The 19,711-nt window shown below is 42.3% G+C and overlaps 1 long non-coding RNA gene across 1 annotated transcript; it reads left to right on the top strand.

Moving 5' to 3' along the window:
• Window positions 1–331: 331 nt before the first annotated feature.
• On the top strand, window positions 332–16,250 carry LOC121232887. Its single transcript, XR_005931743.1, has 3 exons — window positions 332–342; window positions 4,587–4,595; window positions 16,111–16,250. It is a non-coding gene; the product is annotated as an uncharacterized LOC121232887 (long non-coding RNA).
• The last annotated feature ends 3,461 nt before the right edge of the window (window positions 16,251–19,711 follow it).

Raw genomic sequence — 19,711 nt, forward strand, 5'->3', positions numbered from 1 at the left:
AAATGACCACACACTACCATCCGGCAGGTGCCAGGTTCGGCCGTTCAAAACATCTATCCTGGTTTCAGCTGGGATAGAGTTAATTGTCTTCCTAGTAGCTGGTACAGTGCTATGTTTTGAGTTCAGTATGAGAAGAATGTTGATAACACTGATGTTTTCAGTTGTTGCTCAGTAGGGTTTAGTCTAAAGTCAAGGATTTTTCAGCTTCTCATGCCCAGCCAGCAAGAAAGCTGGAGGGGCACAAGAAGTTGGCACAGGACACAGCCAGGGCAGCTGACCCAAAATGGCCAACAGGGTATTCCATACCATGTGACATCCCATCTAGTATAGGAACTGGGGGCAGTGGGGGCGGGGGGAATCGCCACTGGGGGACTAACTGGGCGTCGATCGGCGGGTGGTGAGCAATTGCACTGCGCATCATTTGTACATTCCAATCCTTTTATTATTGCTGTTGTAATTTTATTAGTGTTATCATTATCATTATTAGTTTTTTCTTTTCTGTTCTATTAAACCGTTCTTATCTCAACCCACGAGTTTTACTTCTTTTACTGATTTTCTCCCCCATCCCACTGGGTGGGTGGGTAGTGAGTGAGCAGCTGCGTGGTGCTTAGTTGCTGGCTGGGGTTAAACCACGACAACATCAAAGCCTAAAATATTTTCATTGTGATTCTTGATAGCCAAGCGAGTAGATAACATACGCTTCTCGCCCGGGAGCCATAAATTTACTTTTGCAGTTTGGCACAGAACACTGGCTCCATTTACTCCAGTGATTTTAACTCTTTGCCATCCAGGTCTTACACCCAGCTTCTCAGCATCATGTTGTGTTAAGATTGAAATTTGTGCTCCCGTATCATTAGGAATTTTACTAATTGTTGTCGAGAACCAATTGGAATCAAAATGTATGGGCCATTGTTATCAATCCATTGATAAGATTGTACTTGCCGGACCAACAGACCAAATCATCGTCCTGGCATTACTAGTTTTTTGTTTCCTAATCTTTGGGAGAAAAAGGGTTATTACTCCCTCTCGGAGGAGGGGTAGGTGTCTGAGTATTTGGAATATTTCCTTTGCGAGTGTCATCAGTATATTTTTGAAGTGTATGAATTAGACTCTGAATAGCACTGGCACTCCATCTTTGAATTGCAATTCTAGGGATACCTAGTAGCAATGCTTGATTGTATAATTCTCTCCACTTCTGAGTTTTGGATTGGTGATCAGTGGGTTCCTGTACTGGGGGGTTATCTTGGGATGATTGTTTAAGTTGCCTAACATTACGATTTGTCTTTTTGGTTTCATCTGGTAGATCATCCCATCCTGTTTCTCATCCATAATTTATGATGTCGTGCATTAATGTAGCCCAGGTAGGGAGATTTCCTCACACTAGGGCCTCTTCCTCATTGTCAGCAGCTTCTCTTATGGCCAAAAGGGCATTAAAGTCTGCGTCTCTCCTGATTTCATCTCTTTTTGCAATGAGGTAGGGTTTAAGCATAGCAGGGACTCCCTTAATTAAAGGCTTTAGCATGTCAGGATCCACAATTGCTGATATGGGAACATTGAGGGCTGCGTTCATGCATGGCCTGGATACAGGCAGCTTTTGTAATAGCTGTAGAGAGCTCATTCAAGGATTTGATGGGTATTACTAGAGGCTCTCCTCTCTCTAAAACATCTATTCCACCAGCCCAGTATGCCACTCTACTTGTTATCAAGTGGGGATCATCTGGGGGTGTGGATCCAGCATTTAAAAAGACACCAGGGTCCCAAAATCCATTGGCTTCATCTCCATTAAGTAAAATTCTATCTCCCCCAGTTAAACACGCTCGCCATAGGTATTCAGTTTCAGTTTTGCCTGGCTTATGGCCGTAGCGTTCTTGTAAATTAGCCATTTGAATTGGATCAAATGGGGTTGTTTTTTGGGTACGATCCCCTGCTCCACCCTGAGGTCCAGTGGTTTCCTCTGTTTTTATAATGGGCCTAGCCTCATATTCAGGAGGGTTTAAAGGTAATGGAGGATATAGAGGATCATTTTGTTTTACATAGTCATCATCAGGGTTGCCCCATATGTTTCCATCCCATTCTTCAGGGGATACAATTAGTTTTCTAATTTGCATGATGTCAGGGGGGTGGGGAGCTTGCATAAGCATCATTTCAACCTTTTCCTCTAACTTTTTTTTTTCTTTTTCTTCCTTTAACTGTTCCTGCAGCTGCTCAGTTTTCAAGGACAGTAGTAATTCAGTTGTTTTTCTGCCTTCCATTTCTTCCTTTAGGTCTTTTTCTCTTTTAGTCCTAAACTGATAGTCTGCTTCTAAGCAGGTGCCTAACATTTTGCAAATGATTCCCTTTCCTTTTCCATCCTTTATATTGCCTCCGGCTGACTTTAGTTGTTCTTCCATGGATTTGCAATTATGGCAATTATCACAAATCCATTCATCAGAAAATTTGGGACTTGGACTAATTCCATGTTTTTCTAAGTAAGATGGGGCTTTGAGCAACCTGATCAAGTGAAAGATGTCTCTGCCCATGGCAAGGGAGTTGGACTAGATGACCTTTTTATTGTCCCTTCCAACCCAAACCATTCTCTGATTCTATGATTCCATGATTCATTGCTTTGAGCCCTTACAAATAGAGAAGGTCCTCTGTTAGGTATAAGACTTTTCTTACCCTACAAGCTGTATACAAAAATGTTGTATGATCAAAAGTTACATAAGGTAGAGAGATTGGAGATGTCCCATGTAGATCAAGAGGTTTCTTTACACTTTCAGGACAAGGCAGACAGTGTATCAGTCTTAAGCATTCCTCTCTGTGTTCCGAAGCTGTGATGTAATTAGGCATTGAGTAATTTTCATATGGGTTTGATCATAATGCATCAAAGCAATATTATATAGAAATATAATATGTAATTCAGAAAGGTATCAGCAAACTTTAACTTGTGTTTTTATAATTAGGTACTCTTAACACATTATGCTGATTTGCATTGAAGTTTCTTGCATTTATTCAAGTTCCTAGCTTTATATCTTCAGTGAAGTGAATGAAGAAGAGTTCAATGACATAATGGCAATGAAACTTATAAAGCCTTCTGATTGACAGACAATTTAGCAAGTTAACATTTAATTTGGTAAATTTTTAACTTACTGTTAATGTTGGTTGATATCTGTCTTCTCTTTACACTCATCTTATGCTAAATTCCATGATAATATTACTTATAGTTTCAGAAAGAGAGCATTGTGTGGTTAGGCAGTAAAAGACTGACTCAGCCTCTGAGCTCAGGTCATAATGCATACTAGAAGTGGATGCCCTTATAAAGAGTGTGATTATGGATGTTATGGATATCTGCACCATCCCAAAACAGACTCAGAAGCACACATCAACCGTGTGTGTGTGTGTGTGTGTGTAAATGAGCATGAAGCAAATAGAGTTCAGTTGCGAAAAGAATTTGGTGAGAGGGGATGGTGGCCCCCAAAGAAGTGGCTTCTGTAAAGTATGGGTAAATAGAATAAATATTCTGAATCTGTTTCACAAAAGGCTTGTTCTTATTTCATCTGGAAAGCAGCCGGGACTTGTTTGGCTCTTTGCTCCGGTTGAGATCTAACCCTAGTGATCTTGACAGAATATAGATATAGATAAACAGGGTGGCTTCCCTTCTGAAGCCCTGACTTGTTCATAGCTAGCTAAAAGAGGAAAATGCAAAAAGAAAAGTGCACCACCAGCCAGAAACATGTCCCCCCCAAAAGATTCTCTGACTTGAAGGGGGAAAATAAAGGCTCCAATCATGGTAGTAATGAGAAAGGCTTTTTAAGAATTTTTAGAGCACAACTTGAGAGTGGTCTTGAACCCCATTATAATGAATATGACATTCAAAAAAGAACCCAGACAAATCATAAAATAGAACCCAAGATTTCCAGATTTCCAGCTGAAACAGCAGAATGCTCATACATTGAGCTGAATCCTAGAACAAGTCATGATTATGGACGGATGAAAGTTAGGTCCATGAGGATAATAAAATTGCCTTTAGTTCTTTATTGAAAAAAAATGCTCTAAAGATCTTCTAAGACTTTAAGTCTTGATGCATTCCAAGAAAAATAATAGTGAACCAATTGCAAGTTTCACTTTCTTATTAAGGTGGAAAGCTTAACAATGTTCCAGCCACCTGGAACAGTAAAAGATCGACATATAGCCTTGCGTATTTTTTTCTGGCTGCAAATCCATAAAGATGCCTATCATGCTACAAGAGCTAATGTAGAAGACAACTCAAACCTCTAGTTCTGCTCTCCATACTTGGGACTCAATTAAAAAAATGCCAGAAGAGACACCACTGATTTTCTCAGTAAAAGCTTGGCAGGTCCCCTGAATGAAATCTGTGAAGGGAACCTTGGAAGTGCAGCTTTGGCTTGAAATACTCTATCATAAGTCAAGAGAAACTTCAGAGGGTCCCACAGTCTGCAGAAAATTAAAATGGGTTATGTAACAATACTTAAGCCTGGTAAAAAGCAACTGTTTGCATTGGTCTACAGCCTTCTGGTGAGGACCTGGAGATGTTGTAGAAAGACTAGATGCAGTGGACTACTTAGATACCAACTGACCAGTATAAGAAGCACTAGGTCTAATGTGTCAGGGTTTTAACCATTCTATCCTTTTTATAATGTTTTGTTCAGAAAAATAAAAAAAAGACCCCAGTTTGGGACCCTAACAAGAGCAAATCATTAGTGATAAACCATCTTGAAGTGAATGTTAATTCAAACTAGTGCAGGCATTAACTCCATATTAAGGCAGTGATGCCACAGAAACTCAGAAACAGGGAAGATTCATCTGCTTTTGCCAAAAGCTCTAAGTTAATCAGAGACAAAACTAAAAGACTCCTCTACCCACTGCAGCCTATTCAGAAGTATAGATACTTGTGAAGCTGACTTTGTCTTCCAGCTATTGTTTTCTCTTGCTTTGAATGACAATGTTCTCTCAGTGCTTCAAGCAGCCGAAAGCTTAATGAGAACCCTCCTTTAATAATAGGATCCCCAGTTCAGGAAAGTTCTTAAGCACATGCTTTAACCCTATGGAACTAAATAAGACTTAAAAACATAGGTAAATTTAGGTGCATTTTTACATTCATAAGTGTTCTGCTGAGTTCTGGTGCTACAGAGCCACTGCATATGATCTTACTGGCTGCAGTGTGCATTCATAGGGAGAAAATGCTTCCTGTGATTGTGATATTCAGTGTACTAAAGCTTGACTGATTGCAGTGTAACAGCCTTTAAAAATAGTAGCATATCAATTTAACAAAACAAGATTATCCTCAAATAGTCAAGCAGTTCCAGTAAAGCAAAAATAGCAACAATTTACTATTATTTTTGTAGCTCTCTAACTGGGAACAAGTCTGCCTACCTCCAGATATAGAAAAGATAAAAAAAGGTCTGTGTCCTGGTTTCAGCTGGGATACGGTTAATTTTATTTCTAGTAGCTGGTATAGTGCTATGCTTTGGGTTCAGTATGAGAAGAATGTTGATAACACACTGATGTTTTCAGTTGTTGCTAAGTAGTGTTTAGACCAATGTCAAGGATTTTTCAGCTTCTCATGCCCAGCCAGCGAGAAAGCTGGAGGGGCACAAGAAGTTGGCACAGGACACAGCCAGGGCACCTGACCCAAACTGGCCAACAGGGTATTCCATACCATGTGACGTCCCATCTAGTATAGGAACTGGGAAGTGGGGGCGGGGAATCGCTGCTCGGGGACTAGCGGGGTGCCGGTCGGTGGGTGGTGAGCAATTGCACTGCGCATCATTTGTACATTCCAATCCTTTCATTATTGCTGTAGTCATTTTATTAGTGTTATCGTTATCATCATCATTATTAGTTTCTTCTTTTCTGTTCTATTAAACTGTTCTTATCTCAACCCATGGGTTTTGCTTCTTTTCCTGATTCTCTCCCCCATCCCACTGAGTGGGGGGAGTGAGTGAGCAGCTGCGTGGTGCTTAGTTACTGGCTGGGGTTAAACCACGACAGTCTGGCCAACAAAATTTGCCTTTATAATAATAACCTTTTAAAATCAGTAGAATTAAAAAAGACCAAGCAGTGATTATTGGAATAATTTTTGCTTTCAGCTCTTCTTAGATTGCTAAGTTTTGAGTCTGTACAAGTAGAATATGACTTCAATAAAATGTAAAGCTTTAATGAATCAGTTTCTGCTGTCACTCCTCTAGCCATTGACTGTCATTGATCTATATATTAGAGCAGGAAACAATATAATGCAAATGTAAAACAGCTTTAAAAACAACTCTTTCTTCACAATGTAGTAACGCCTGGAGTGGACACAGCAATATTAGTATTTTGGCTGTAAACACACACATATATAACCAATAGTTTTGGATCATTAAACAATGCAGCACTCATTTTATGAATTACAGAACTTAGTCACCAACATCCCAGTAGTATTTATCTACTGTATTTCTAGCCTAAAACTGCATATTAAGGAATGAGCAATTTTCACAACTGTAATGAAATGTCATCACCTTATACCATCTCTTAGATATCCGCACAGAAACATGCTCCAGGCTTTCTTTGCCCTCTGTGTTTATAGACCATTTCACTGGCATGCACTCCACAGTCCTGCTTTACAATTAGTGTTCAGAATATCTTGACAGGTACTGCAGAACTGTATAAGCTGATACTCAGAGCTCTATACCATTTATAACATACCACTCGATACCTCTGAACAGGCCATGATTCTCCTTTCCTCTGTAGCGTAGCTCTGTCTTCCATCAGACTCAAGCTCTTCTATCAAGATCTAACAGTTTTTTCCAGTGATGTAAGCAACTCCTCCTTTTTTTGTGGAGAATGATATCTGGCCATCTGTGCCTGCACTGATGGGTGTTTCCTTTCAGGGGCTTGTTATTTTTAGAGGTGTAAACTCCTAATTTAAGAACCTTACACCCCACAGGAGGAAACAGCTAGATGGAAGGGACTTAAGCTCTACATGATCCATTTCCTAGTAGCATCTCTTCACTATTATGTGATTTCTCTTGCTTTTCATCCTAGAATGTATTTCCACAAGTCATTCTGAAGTCAGAGATCAATTGCCATCTCACTAATGTATTCTGGGGACTCAAGTAGGAGTACATCTTGTCAATATTATGGAACTTTAATACAGCTGCTGGTGAGAAGACTGTAAGTCCATGGGCAAGCTGTCAAGCTGGAAGAGTACAAAGGCGGCCACAACAAACTGTTTGGACCAAGAGTGATTTTCTTCCTGGCTGTCTTTGTTTTCAAACTAGAGTTCCAAAGCAAGAACTTGAACCAAAGAGAGTAGAGCATTCAAACTCGTTTACTTTTTATTAGTTCTTCATATACAAAAGAAGCTTGTGTAAAATCACCAAGGATATAGTAAGCCTTAAAAGACATGGGCTAGTTCTAACATGCTAAGTATCTATGACATATTCAAAACAGATGGAAAATAACTGAAAACAAAAACTTATCTGAACCAGGAGCGTCAATATTTTTCTCTTTGTCACAGATGTCAATGTGTGGACAAAAATGAGTCACAGATATTTCCTGGAGGTAGAGTAGTACTAAAATAAATAAAAGTATTGGGTGCACTTTTTAATGCAAACGGAGGAAACCTGAACGCCAGGTGCCCACCAAAGCCGTTCTATCACTCCCCCTCCTCAGCTGGACAGGGGAGAGAAAAAAATAACAAAGGGCTCATGGGTCAAGATAAGGACAGGGAGAGATCACTCACCAATCACCATCACGGGCAAAATAAACTCAACTTGGGGAAAATTAACTCAATTTATTACCAATCAACCAGAGTAGGGTAATGAGAAATAAAACCAAATCTCAAAACACCTTCCCTCCACCCCTCCCTTCTTCCCGGGCACAACTTCACTCCCGGATTCTCTACCAACCCCCGCAGCGGCGCAGGGGGACGGGGAATGGGGTTTACGATCAGTTCATCACACGTTATTTCTGCCACTTCATCCTCCTCAGGGGCAGGACTCATCACACTCTTCCCCTGCTCCAGCGTGGGGTCCCTCCCACGGGAGACAGTCCTCCACAAACTTCTCCAACATGGGTCCTTCCCATGGGCTGCAATTCTTCATGAACTGCTCCAGCATGGGTCCCTTCCATGGCATGCAGTCCTTCAGGAGCACACTGCTCCAGCGTGGGTCCCCCACGGGGTCACAAGTCCTGCCAGAAAACCTGCTCTAGCGTGGGCTCCTCTCTCCACAGATCTGCAGGTCCTGCCAGGAGCCTGCTCCAGCGCGGGGTTCCCACGGGGTCACAGCCTCCTTCGGACACCCACCTGCTCCAGCATGGGTTCCTCCACGGGCTACAGGTGGATATCTGCTCCAGCGTGGACCTCCATGGGCTGCAGGGAGACAGCCTGCCTCTCCATGTGTCGTGGTTTAACCCCAGCTAGCAACTAAGCACCACGCAGCTGCTCGCTCACTCACTCCCCCCCCCCCACCCAGTGGGACGGGGGAGAAAATCGGGAAAAAAAGCAGCAAAACCCACGGGTTGAGATAAGAACGGTTTAATAGAACAGAAAAGAAGAAACTAATAACGATAATGATAACACTAATAAAATGACAACAGTAATAATAAAAGGATTGGAATGTACAAATGATGCGCAGTGCAGTGGACAGTATCCACCCCTTATTCTATACCATTGACGTCATGCTCAGTTCCCATACCTTTAGTTACATCCTGGTCAATCATCATCAGCTTTTCCATCCCTTTGAGACATATGAACAATGATATATGTATATATGTATACACACACAGAGATATCATTCCTTTAGTTTATGGGTCGTGTTCATAAAATGTTCATTGAGTTCATTTAGTTCCTGACTCTGGGCTCCATCTGTCATACCAGTCTTTCTGGGCAGGAGGGATGGTGCAAAGTCCTCTCAGTCGGTAGAGCAGGACCACGTTCAGTGCAGTAGTGACGAGCAGGTGACATTGGGCGCAGCAGGAGGATGGTGTGCACCGTTGGATTGTTGCATGCTGGAGTCAGTTCTGGTTCCATCACTACTGCGCTTTGCTCAGTTTTATCACAGTTCTTTCTTGCTTCATCTAAGTGATTCTTACTATAGTACTATGGATATAGCATATAACAATTATAGTAATGATAACATACAGTAGCAGGGTTATATTGCAACTAATATCATACAGTTTAATTCTGGCTATTCTCACCTAAAATCAAATCCCCTTGAGGCACACATCGGACTTCCCCATCTTTTCGCATCACCCACCAAGTGCACCCAGGCCCTTGAGCAAAAGCAATCCCACAAATGGGTTTACCTTTGCCTGAGGCAGGAGTAACCCAGACTGTCTTCCCTAACATATTTGTTATGTGCACCACAGGGACTTTATCCCCTTCTACAGTACATAAAAGTTCTGACTGGGCAGGGCTGCCCCGATTAGCAGATCCTCTGGTGTTGACTAACCAGGTGGCTTTTGCTAAATGTGTATCCCAATGTTTGAAAGTTCCACCCCCCATTGCTCTCAATGTAGTCTTTAACAGTCCATTGTATCGCTCAATTTTCCCAGAGGCTGGTGCATGATAGGGGATGTGATACACCCACTCAATGCCATGCTCTTTGGCCCAGGTGTCTATGAGGTTGTTTCAGAAATGAGTCCCGTTGTCTGACTCAATTCTTTCTGGGGGGCCATGTCGCCACAGGACCTGCTTTTCAAGGCCCAGGATAGTGTTCCGGGTGGTGGCATGGGGTACAGAATATGTTTCCAGCCATCCGGTGGTTGCTTCCACCATTCTAAGCACATGGCACTTGCCTTGGCGGGTTCGTGGGATTGTGATATCGTCAATCTGCCAGGCTTCCCCATATTTATATTTCAGCCATCGCCCTCCATACCACAGGGGCTTTAACCGCTTGGTTTGCTTAATTGCAGCACAGGTTTCACATTCATGGATAACCTGTGCAATAGTGTCCATGGTCAAGTCCACCCCTCGGTCACGAGCCCATCTATATGTTGCATCTCTTCCCTGATGGCCTGAGGTGTTATGGGCCCACAGAGCCATAAATAGCTCACCCTTATGTTGCCAGTCCAGGTCCACCTGAGCCACTTCAATCTTGGCAGCCTGGTCCACCTGCTGGTTATTTTGATGTTCTTCAGTGGCCCAACTCTTGGGTTGCGGAGGCACAGGACAACACACACAGACCAATGTGATCAGGTGAAGTCCACTTTACTAGAGCATCAGACATCATTTTATACATTAGTTACATCTGTACATGCGTTTAGCTATTTTACTATTGGTTGCACACATTATTCACGCACTGTCCACGCGCCTAAATACACCTAATGATTGGTTATATCAACACTGTACACGCGCATAAACATAAGACATAATTGGCTATACTAACTAAAACATGCGAGACTTGTCTCAGTCTAATTGGTCAAGATAAACTGCCGAATTGAGGTTGTTTGTGCCAAGTTCTCTTTATCGTGGAATGTGCACCTGTGTTTTTGTAATTGGTATCTTTCTTATTTTTGTCTTCTGTTTATTCTGTTCAAGGCCTTCTAAAGGCGTCTGGAATGCTCTTGTGACCATTAGCTAAAAATGTTTCACAACATTTCCCCCCTTTTTCTTTAAAAAGAGCATTAACAGATCTAGTCGCCACCATCCGCGAACTCAGCCCAGCAATCGGTAGGTGCCAGCTCCACGTGGGCGTCCCCACAGAGGCAACGATGGCCTTGCCGTACACCAGCCCGATGCTCTTCGGAAAGTCCCGGTATTTATACATTTGCAGAGGAACGGATTTCAGCACACGTGGCCAGCGGGTGCCAAAATTCGCCTCAGTTGAAACATGGGGAGCCTATGGCACATGCGGTTGCTGGCCAGGCGTGCCGCACGAGTCATAGCTATCCTGTCTATTGGTTCACGGGCTTTGTGATGCGGTTGCAATGCACAGAGAATCTTGACCTGTTATGTTGGTCAAGGTGACCTACACGTTAGTTTTTGGCTGAGGTGGTATTCACATTGTCGCACCATCTAGGGTGTTCCAGATGATGATGGTCGTACAAATCGAGCGGGAGTCCATCGTGGGCCTGTGAACTCAGCCCTTTGCAAATATGTATGAATACAATTAATTAAAACACAGTAAAAGCAACATTATACCTAATAAAATACACAAGAACAAAAGAAACCCCGATTTTTAACAAAGATACAAACCAACTCCTAAGTCCCCATCCCGCAGCTAAATGTTCTAAGCCGAAATGGCAGCTTTCTTAATTGCGTTGAAACTCTTGCAGCTCCTTCTTGCCTCTGCAGTTCTGTTATCTTGTTTATTAATTGCTCCACTGTCCAAGTTCTTCATGTCCGTTGTTTTTCTGGTGGTTCAAAGGTCCGTTCATACTGCAGCTGTCACATACTTCAGTCCACTCATGTTGACTGCGGGCTACTTATGCTAAATCTAAATAATCAGGCTCAAAGAAATGTTCCCCTATTTTCCATGAAATCTCCCACAATTCCCTTCTTTTGTTTATGAGCAATCCAGACTTGACTAATAACTTGGGATGCCATTTTCCTCAACAAGCTAACCAAACAAGGTAAAGTTATTACAATAGCTAAAATCACGATAACTACAACAATATCCATGCGACACAATTCTTTAAACCAACCTGTTATCCCTAATGACCCAAACTATTCATCCAAGGGGCTCTTCTCTACTACCACTTTATTCATGTTATCTTTCAACTGCTGCAACTTTTCATGTATAGACTTCGAATGACCTGATATGTTCATACAGCACATTCCTTCAAAATCCTCACAGCCATGTCCTTGTGCTAACAATAAAAAATCTATAGCCGCCCTATTTTGTAAAATAGCATGCCTTATGTTTTCTGTGTCTTCTAAGAGATCATTTATAATACTAGATGTAAGATTTAATTGCTTCGACGTCCAACATGCTAAACGTTGCAACTCCCATAATGCATTACCCGCTGCAGCCCCTGGTGTAAAAAGAGATAGCAGCACTCTTGTGGCCTTGCCTAACAGTCGTACGTTATCGTTACAATCAGGCCCAAGATTTTCTATAGATCTCTTGTGTCTTTGATTGTCTGTTAAATTCAGTAACTGAATAATAGAGGGTGCAAACAATGTAAGCTTACCCAAGTAACATGGTCCGCCAAAAGATCTCACTGGATGCCGTGCCAAGCACGATCACCGCATATCAAAAAAAAATATCCTCTTGGTAAAGCCTTGGCGGTATAATTAGTACCTATAAATATCTTACTCCCCTGGGTTTCTGCTCCCACGGCTCCTACACAATAATCCCTACTATCCATAAACTTATACCAAGAGCTTGGACTAGATACATTTGTCCACCCCGACATATTGTGTTGCCGATAATAATTAATTCCTGTGCTAAACCCTCCTGCCAAATATACACATGACTTATTACCATATGTTGATCCTACTAAATAAGCTCTTGCGGATCCCAGGGCAATGTAACATTAAGAGAATTGATAATCTTTGCAGTTGCTACCCCTGTAAGATTTTGACAATGCTGCTGTGGGATGTGCGACGAATACAAGCTGTAACAGGTCTCATTGATCTTTGTTTCATTCAAAGCACTGCCATCAGAAACCCATGCTCGAAAATCTGGCAGATACAAATATGGCACTCCCACCAAACATGTTCGAAATGGATCTGAGGGTGTACTCATTGAGAGGCAAAAAGACTGTTGTCCTGTCTGGGTGGCCCAGGTTATCCACATATTTTGCCTTGGGTTAATTCGGTGTAATGGTAATGATGGCTGTACCACGGCACATATTGTGATGAGGCAGCAAAGTGTTTCCACCAACGGTGGCGCACCTAATACCTTCTTGTGTCGTTTCATGTCTTGTCAATAATCTGATAACTTCTGGGCATCCGGACGTTTACCCCACACTGTTTCCCCACTTTTTTTTTTTTTTTTTTTTTTTTGCAAGCCAAGTTACAAGAAACGCTTTTGCAATCATACATTCAACTATTTTATGATACGTGGTACAATCATTACAACTGCTAATATTACAATTACAATAACTAAGTTATGTATAAGCAAATCTTTCAACCATCCCGTAATTCCAAAACTTGTTAGCCATCCACTTAAAGCTGTGTCAGTTATCGTGAGCCTTTTACTGTGAATCATATTGATATCGGGTGTTAGTAACGTAAGTTGTCCGAGGCTACATGGCCTCCCGTTAAGTTTTGATGGAATTCCTCTCCCACGCTCTATTCTCTCAAATAGAGAAAAAACATCACCGCAGGTAAAGCAGCTGGAATAGAAAAAAGAGTGTGATATTCTGGAATAGATATAGTTACACCAAGCTGTAGCATTTCTATATACAGGCAAAATAGCATTTACATTCTGACCCTTTCGAGTGGTGTTATGGGTGTAATTAAACATCACACAGGCATTCATGATGACTGATCCTAAGAACTCCAACTCTTGAGGTTCTTGCATTTCTTGAGGCAGGTGTGCATACAGCAGGAAAAGTAAACATGGTATCTCCTTGCTGTAGAGCTTTTTCTCGACAGCGTTCCATCAAGCTATGTGTATTTTTTCCCAAATCATTAAGTGAATCATCACAGATTAGACAGAGGCATAGAGTTAGAGGGGTTAGTAGGAAAAGGAGATACAGGTAGTGCAGTAAAGTTAGGTTCTGTTTTAAGTTCAGCAAACCCTGGAGAGGGAGTACCAGGTGATTGGGGTGGGGGGGGGGGGGGCGGTGGCGGCACGGCAGCGGCCGCAGCCGCGCAGAGGCCGCGGGAGGCAGCGGCGGGACGGCCGCGGCAGGCAGCAGTGGAGGTAATGAGGGATATAAATCCGGCTCTTTTTCAGAGTCCACCCTGCCTGATGCAAAAGAATTATTATTGGAATCAGAATCCTGCTCGTTAGCGGCCTCCTTACAAACTGCCTCCTCAAAAGCAGTATCAGGTTGTATTGATATTATTTTCTCTGCCGGCTGCAAATGCACCAGCGTAGTATAAATAAATTTCCATGTCGACAACAAGGTTTCAGCAAGCATTCGCGAGTCATGTGGAGTTAAAGGTGACCCAGAAAATGTATGGGACAAAACTGCCTGCGTAAAAGGAGATTTTAAACCATACTGAGCAATTGTAACTTTTGTTTCTTTTATGATTTCCCAATCAAATAGAACCCATTGATTAGGTCTACCCCCAGCCCCAGCAATAACCAGAAACGCTGTGGGAGCTGCTATGATTTCTCCCTCAATTAAGGCATCGCGAATAATTCCCCGCGCAGGTAAAAGGGGTGCATCAAAGGATACGGCTGGTGGTTTTTCTCGCTTCACAGCAGGCTCCAGCTGTGCCAGCTTTTCTATTACTGACGGCAAGTGCTGCGAAGTGAGCTCCGGCCCCTCTTTGTGCTCTTGAGGCGACCCGGGCGTAGACGAAGGCAACGGAGGGTATATGCTAGGTATAATTTGTTCATGTTGAGCGGCGATATCTGGGGGCTGTTTTTTCCTAGGCAGATTTTTACTCGCTTCCTGATTCTGTAGGGTTTCCTTTAAGTGTACGGTTAGGGAGGCTTGGGAACTGTCAGATGGCTGATTAATATCGGCAGTCCCAGGGAGTGGAGCAGAATTCAAGGGCACAGGAGCAGGCAGACAAGCTCCGGGAAAGCCAAAAGTTTCTCTCGCTGCATTATGTTTTTCTCCCTGCATTTCCCCTTCGCTTGTGGTTGGAGAGAGCGCAGCAAAAGCAGACGCAGACGCTTTACAATCTGCTTTCATTTCTTGTAGAGTTGTCTTAATTAATTTCCATAAAGTTGCAAGACCTTTAACTTCTTTAGACCCGTCACTAATTTCATCCCATAGGGAGGTTCCGATAGCTTCTACAATCTGTCTATCCACATTAATCACTTCCGAGTCTGCCTCGTCCGAATCAATCGGGCGAGAAACGGCCCCCCCCTAATTCCTCCATCTCTCATGGAGTAACAGGCAGGGGGATACTTTCGGCACCAGCGACCTGGCTGGGTATAGGCAAAGGCTGTGTCTGTACAGACGTTTCAGCACTAGCAGAAATGGATGCTCGGGGGGGTAGAGACAGCTGCGTAGAAAATGTTTCTCTAACTGCAGTGGGATAGGCTGACGCGGCTGACATGGAGGCATCAGAAGGGGTCACGGCCGCGCAGACAGCAGCGGCTGCCTGCCGTTCCGCCCTCATTGCCTGCAGCACATCCCGAACTACCTTCCAGTGCGTTGCGTATTTGATTGCTTCCTTTGTCTTATCTCCCCCGGCGCTAATAGTGTCCCACAGCACCTTGCCTACATCATCCCAAGTCGCTACTTCAAATGCAACATTTATACTCGGAATAAGTTCTCTCTCCCAAGCCCATAAAAGTAACTCCTTTATAATGGAGTTATCACATTTCAACCCTCTCGTAGAGAGAATATGTTGAAGGAGGTTTAGGACCACTTCTTGCTCTTTGTCCAACCCCATCTCCTTCTCCGACCGCTCACCTGATTAGGGCGAGATCCACCAGGGTAAGATTCCCCTTTTCCGCCGCGCGCACAGTCTTTGTCAGCCCCAGCCCAGCTGGTTATCCTGCCGGGGCAGCAGGAATAATTTCGGCCGGCTTCTCCGCTCCCTCTCTCCGTCGGCTCCCGTCGAAGAATTCAACACCGATCCGAGGGTCCCTGTTCGGGCGCCAATTGTGGAGGCACAGGACAACACACACAGACCAATGTGATCAGGTGAAGTCCACTTTACTAGAGCATCAGACATCATTTTATACATTAGTTACATCTGTACATGCGTTTAGCTATTTTTCTATTGGTTGCACACATTATTCACGCACTGTCCACGCGTCCAGTTACACTTAATGATTGGTTATATCAACACTGTACACGCGCATAAACATAAAACATAATTGGTTATACTAACTAAAACATGCGAGACTTGTCTCAGTCTAATTGGTCAAGATAAACTGCCGAATTGAGGTTGTTTGTGCCAAGTTCTCTTTATCGTGGAATGCGCACCTGTGTTTTTCTAATTGGTATCTTTCTTATTTTTGTTTTCTGTTTATTCTGTTCAAGGCCTTCTAAAGGTGTCTGGAATGCTCTTGTGACCATTAGCTAAAAATGTTTCACAACAAGAAACGTTAAATTTAAGAATTAACATAGAATGTATTTTATGTAATCTAATACATGATGGCAAAAATCGGACTGCGCAGAATCACATAAGAGAGGTCAACTATCGGACAAAGTGAGGAAGACTATGGAAGACCACCAGAGGGCTTTTGAAGACCACCAGAGATTTCACTGAGTCTGCGTAAAGAGACATTTATATATGCTAATGGCTTATGGGGAAGTTGATGATTATGCATGACATTTCCCAGAAATTTAGTGAATATGTATAACAGGTGTGTATTTAACCTGCATGATAAAACCAGACAGGTGCACACGATAGGTGGAGCGATCCCCTGTGTGCCCAGCGCTGCAATAAAGGAGTGCCTGCTTCTTAACTTCTCATTGCTGTTAAGGAGTTTTATTCCAGATTTCGGCAACACCGATGTGAACCCAGTGCCCAAGAGAGCCTGAGGCAACACTGCGGATTCCTCAAGGACCTACTCCCCAAAGAAGAGGCAGGTGAGCAAAAGCTCCACTCTGTTGCCTCTCCTCTTTTTCACCTGGGTGGCCTCCCCTGGGCGGAGGTGCCATGGTAATGAGCGGGAAGGGGGCAGGGGCAGCCGCAGGCCTCTACCCCTCAGGCCACCCGGGTGTCCTGAGCGTCACCGCTGGCTCAAGGGGAGCTCCCGGGTTTTGGCTTAGCTGAGTAGCTCCTTGCCTGTGGAGCCGGGGCAGCTGTGGTGCCTTGTGGGGTGGCGGGGGGGGCTTGTGGCCATTAGGTCTGTGTGGGTGCTGGGGCAGGAGCGGACTGGCCTCTGCGACTATGTCCACCTGTTCCTGCATGGGAAAAGGATAGACTCAGCCCTAGTGTACGAGTCATAATCTCCTTTCCCGTGTTTTCCTGTCTCTGGCTGTAGTTCTGGGGTTTATGTTAAGGAGAATGGGAGCTCCCTGTCTAACCTTTTTTGTGATGTTATTTGTATCCTGCTTTTATTACTCTCTTTCCAAAGGTGAACTCCCGGTTTTCAGTCTTTTTCCTATCAGTTTTCCCAGGGCTGCTGTTACTTTCCTTTCTCATCTCTGAATTTCTTCCACTAGTCAGTCGTTTTGTATTTTTTGACATGAGACACTTCCCATAAAGCTTACCTATTCCCTTGCCTAGTATAGAGCCCTCTTCAATTTCACAGTCTCTTCTGGTTCTGATGAATATAATGTACTCTTTGCACACTTCTTGTTGATATTCCTTATCCATGAGTGGAAGGTGAGAACTTTACAGAAATTCTGAAACCGTGAAAGAAAAACATTTTTCCCCTTAGGGGGAAATTTTTTTTCTTTTGCAAACTAAACTTGGTTGCGAGCTGCCCAATTTGTCCCAAGCTTATAATTCTTTAACAGGAGGCCTTGTTTTTTGAAAACTTTTGTAGGAAGGATTTATGAAATGAAAAAGTCTTCACTTTATTTTTAAACTACAGCAGATAAACCTGCTATTTGAAAGTGACCTACAGTGCACAGTTGTCCCTGCATGTATTTTTTACCTAATTATGTAGTTCTAAAATGAGGTAAGAAGGAATAACATGTTGAAAGTGGAATGCATTAATATTAATGACACGCAAATAAAATGTCTTAAGTTTTCAGGTTTGGCGTACAGATAGAATTCTAATCTTACCATACAGAAACAGGGAAATTGCAAGCTACAAAGAAAAACATCTGAACAAACATGACACTTTGATGTATATGCTTTATAAGGTAATTAACAGCACAGTATTAGAGACCGCAAGTCAATTTGGCTTGCGGTACAGAAGCCTGTAGTATCTCCTCATAATATCTATATTTTGAAACTTTGTGTAAAATCAATCATGGAAATTTTGAAGGTCAACTATAATCATTATAATAATTTAAACAGTTTGGGGTGTTGGTTTTTTTGGCTGTATATTCAGAGATTTATTTCATATAATTTTTTCATGTTGATGGAATGTATTATTGGGGGTGGGGGACAGAGGGATAGGACTTTTTGTTCCACCCCAACACCCCTTTCCAATTTCCAAAGGTTATATTTTCTTCTTTTTTTTTCTTTTTTTTTTTTTGGTTCAGGCCCTCTCAGCTCTGCTGCTGAGCCTTTTTGCCATGATAAAAATTATCTGTTTGGGCTTTTTTGTTTGTCTTCTTGTCAGAGGAAAAAAAAGTACATCACATCTCAAGACTGCTTAGTTTCTTTATTAGCCTTCTGTGGGGGACTTTACTGGAGGCATTTCAGAAGTCTTAATAAATTATGTGAACGAGTTCTCTTTTATGTTATGGAGACATTCCAAGACTCCTAAGAAGATAATGATTTTCCTTTGCAAAAACTGTGCTTGTTAGACCTTATCAGATCATGGCAATCCAGACTTTCTAGTGTTCTGTTTTTAATTATTGATGCAACAAATTTGCCAGGAAGGCTTAGTAGAAGTATTGCTACCTTTCAGTTCTCTAGAATACTTCCATTGTTCAGTGAGACATACTGATTTTTTTTCTTAGCCACTCTACTACGGCATACTTGAACTTCGGAAGGACTAGTTGAATATTTCACAGCTTTTAAATTATTCATTTGTTCAACATATTTTTCTCTGCCTCATTTTTGTTCTGAAGATGAACAAAAGATTGACTTAAGAATTTATGCATCATTAAGAAAGCAGAGATGTGGTTTTTGTCTTTAGCTTTTTATCTTTTTTAATGTCTCCTTGTAATCTCTACCTATTTGGTGGGTTTAGTGATCCATTTAAGTATTTCTAAAGGCTTCCTGCATCTTGTACAGTTAGGAAATTTCTGTTGGTTGTTTTACCTTAAAAAAAAAATTCCCTTTGAGTGCCATTTTGGCCCTTCTCTTTTTTCCCCTCTTAATTGCTATTGTCATTTATGCGTCTTTTTATAGATTTAACTAGGATTGTATTTCTGAATTTGTATGTGTTTCTATTTGATCCAACAGTTTCTCAAACTTTTAAATTTAACCTGTCATGATTTTTCTCTTGGCCGTCCTGGTGCCCTCTTTACTTGGTCGCCTGCATATCTTTCAGGTTCTTTTGTTGTTTGTTTTTCTAGTAACCTCAGGGACACTTGAATTCAGAGTCTTTGATTAACAAATGAAAGTTATCATAAGGAGAATGGATAAAGACATTTATTAGAAGACAGAGTAGAAGTAACTATGCTTAAGAATTTGCAGGTATATGGAAGAAAAGCATGGCTTTGTAGATGTGTACTTATTCTGTCATTGTTTCTTCAATAAAGTTGTCAGAAAATAAAAAAAAACACAAGTACAGATGATCAAAGAAGTTTTGAAAATTTAGGACTTTGTGATTCAATAAAAAAAAAGTTATCAGTGTCTTCAAATTTTACTATAGTGTCGTGGTTTAACCCCAGCCAGCAACTAAGCACCACGCAGCCGCTCACTCACTCCCCCCCTACCCAGTGGGATGGGGGAGAAAATCGGGAAAAAAGAAGCAAAACCCACGGGTTGAGATAAGAACAGTTTAATAGAACAGAAAAGAAGAAACTAATAATGATAATGATAACACTAATAAAATTACAACAGCAATAATGAAAGGATTGGAATGTACAAATGATGCGCAGTGCAATTGCTCACCACCCACCGACC

The sequence above is a fragment of the Aquila chrysaetos genome, assembly GCF_900496995.4.
Source record: "Aquila chrysaetos chrysaetos chromosome W unlocalized genomic scaffold, bAquChr1.4 W_unloc_1, whole genome shotgun sequence".
Taxonomy (NCBI): Eukaryota; Metazoa; Chordata; class Aves; order Accipitriformes; family Accipitridae; genus Aquila; species Aquila chrysaetos.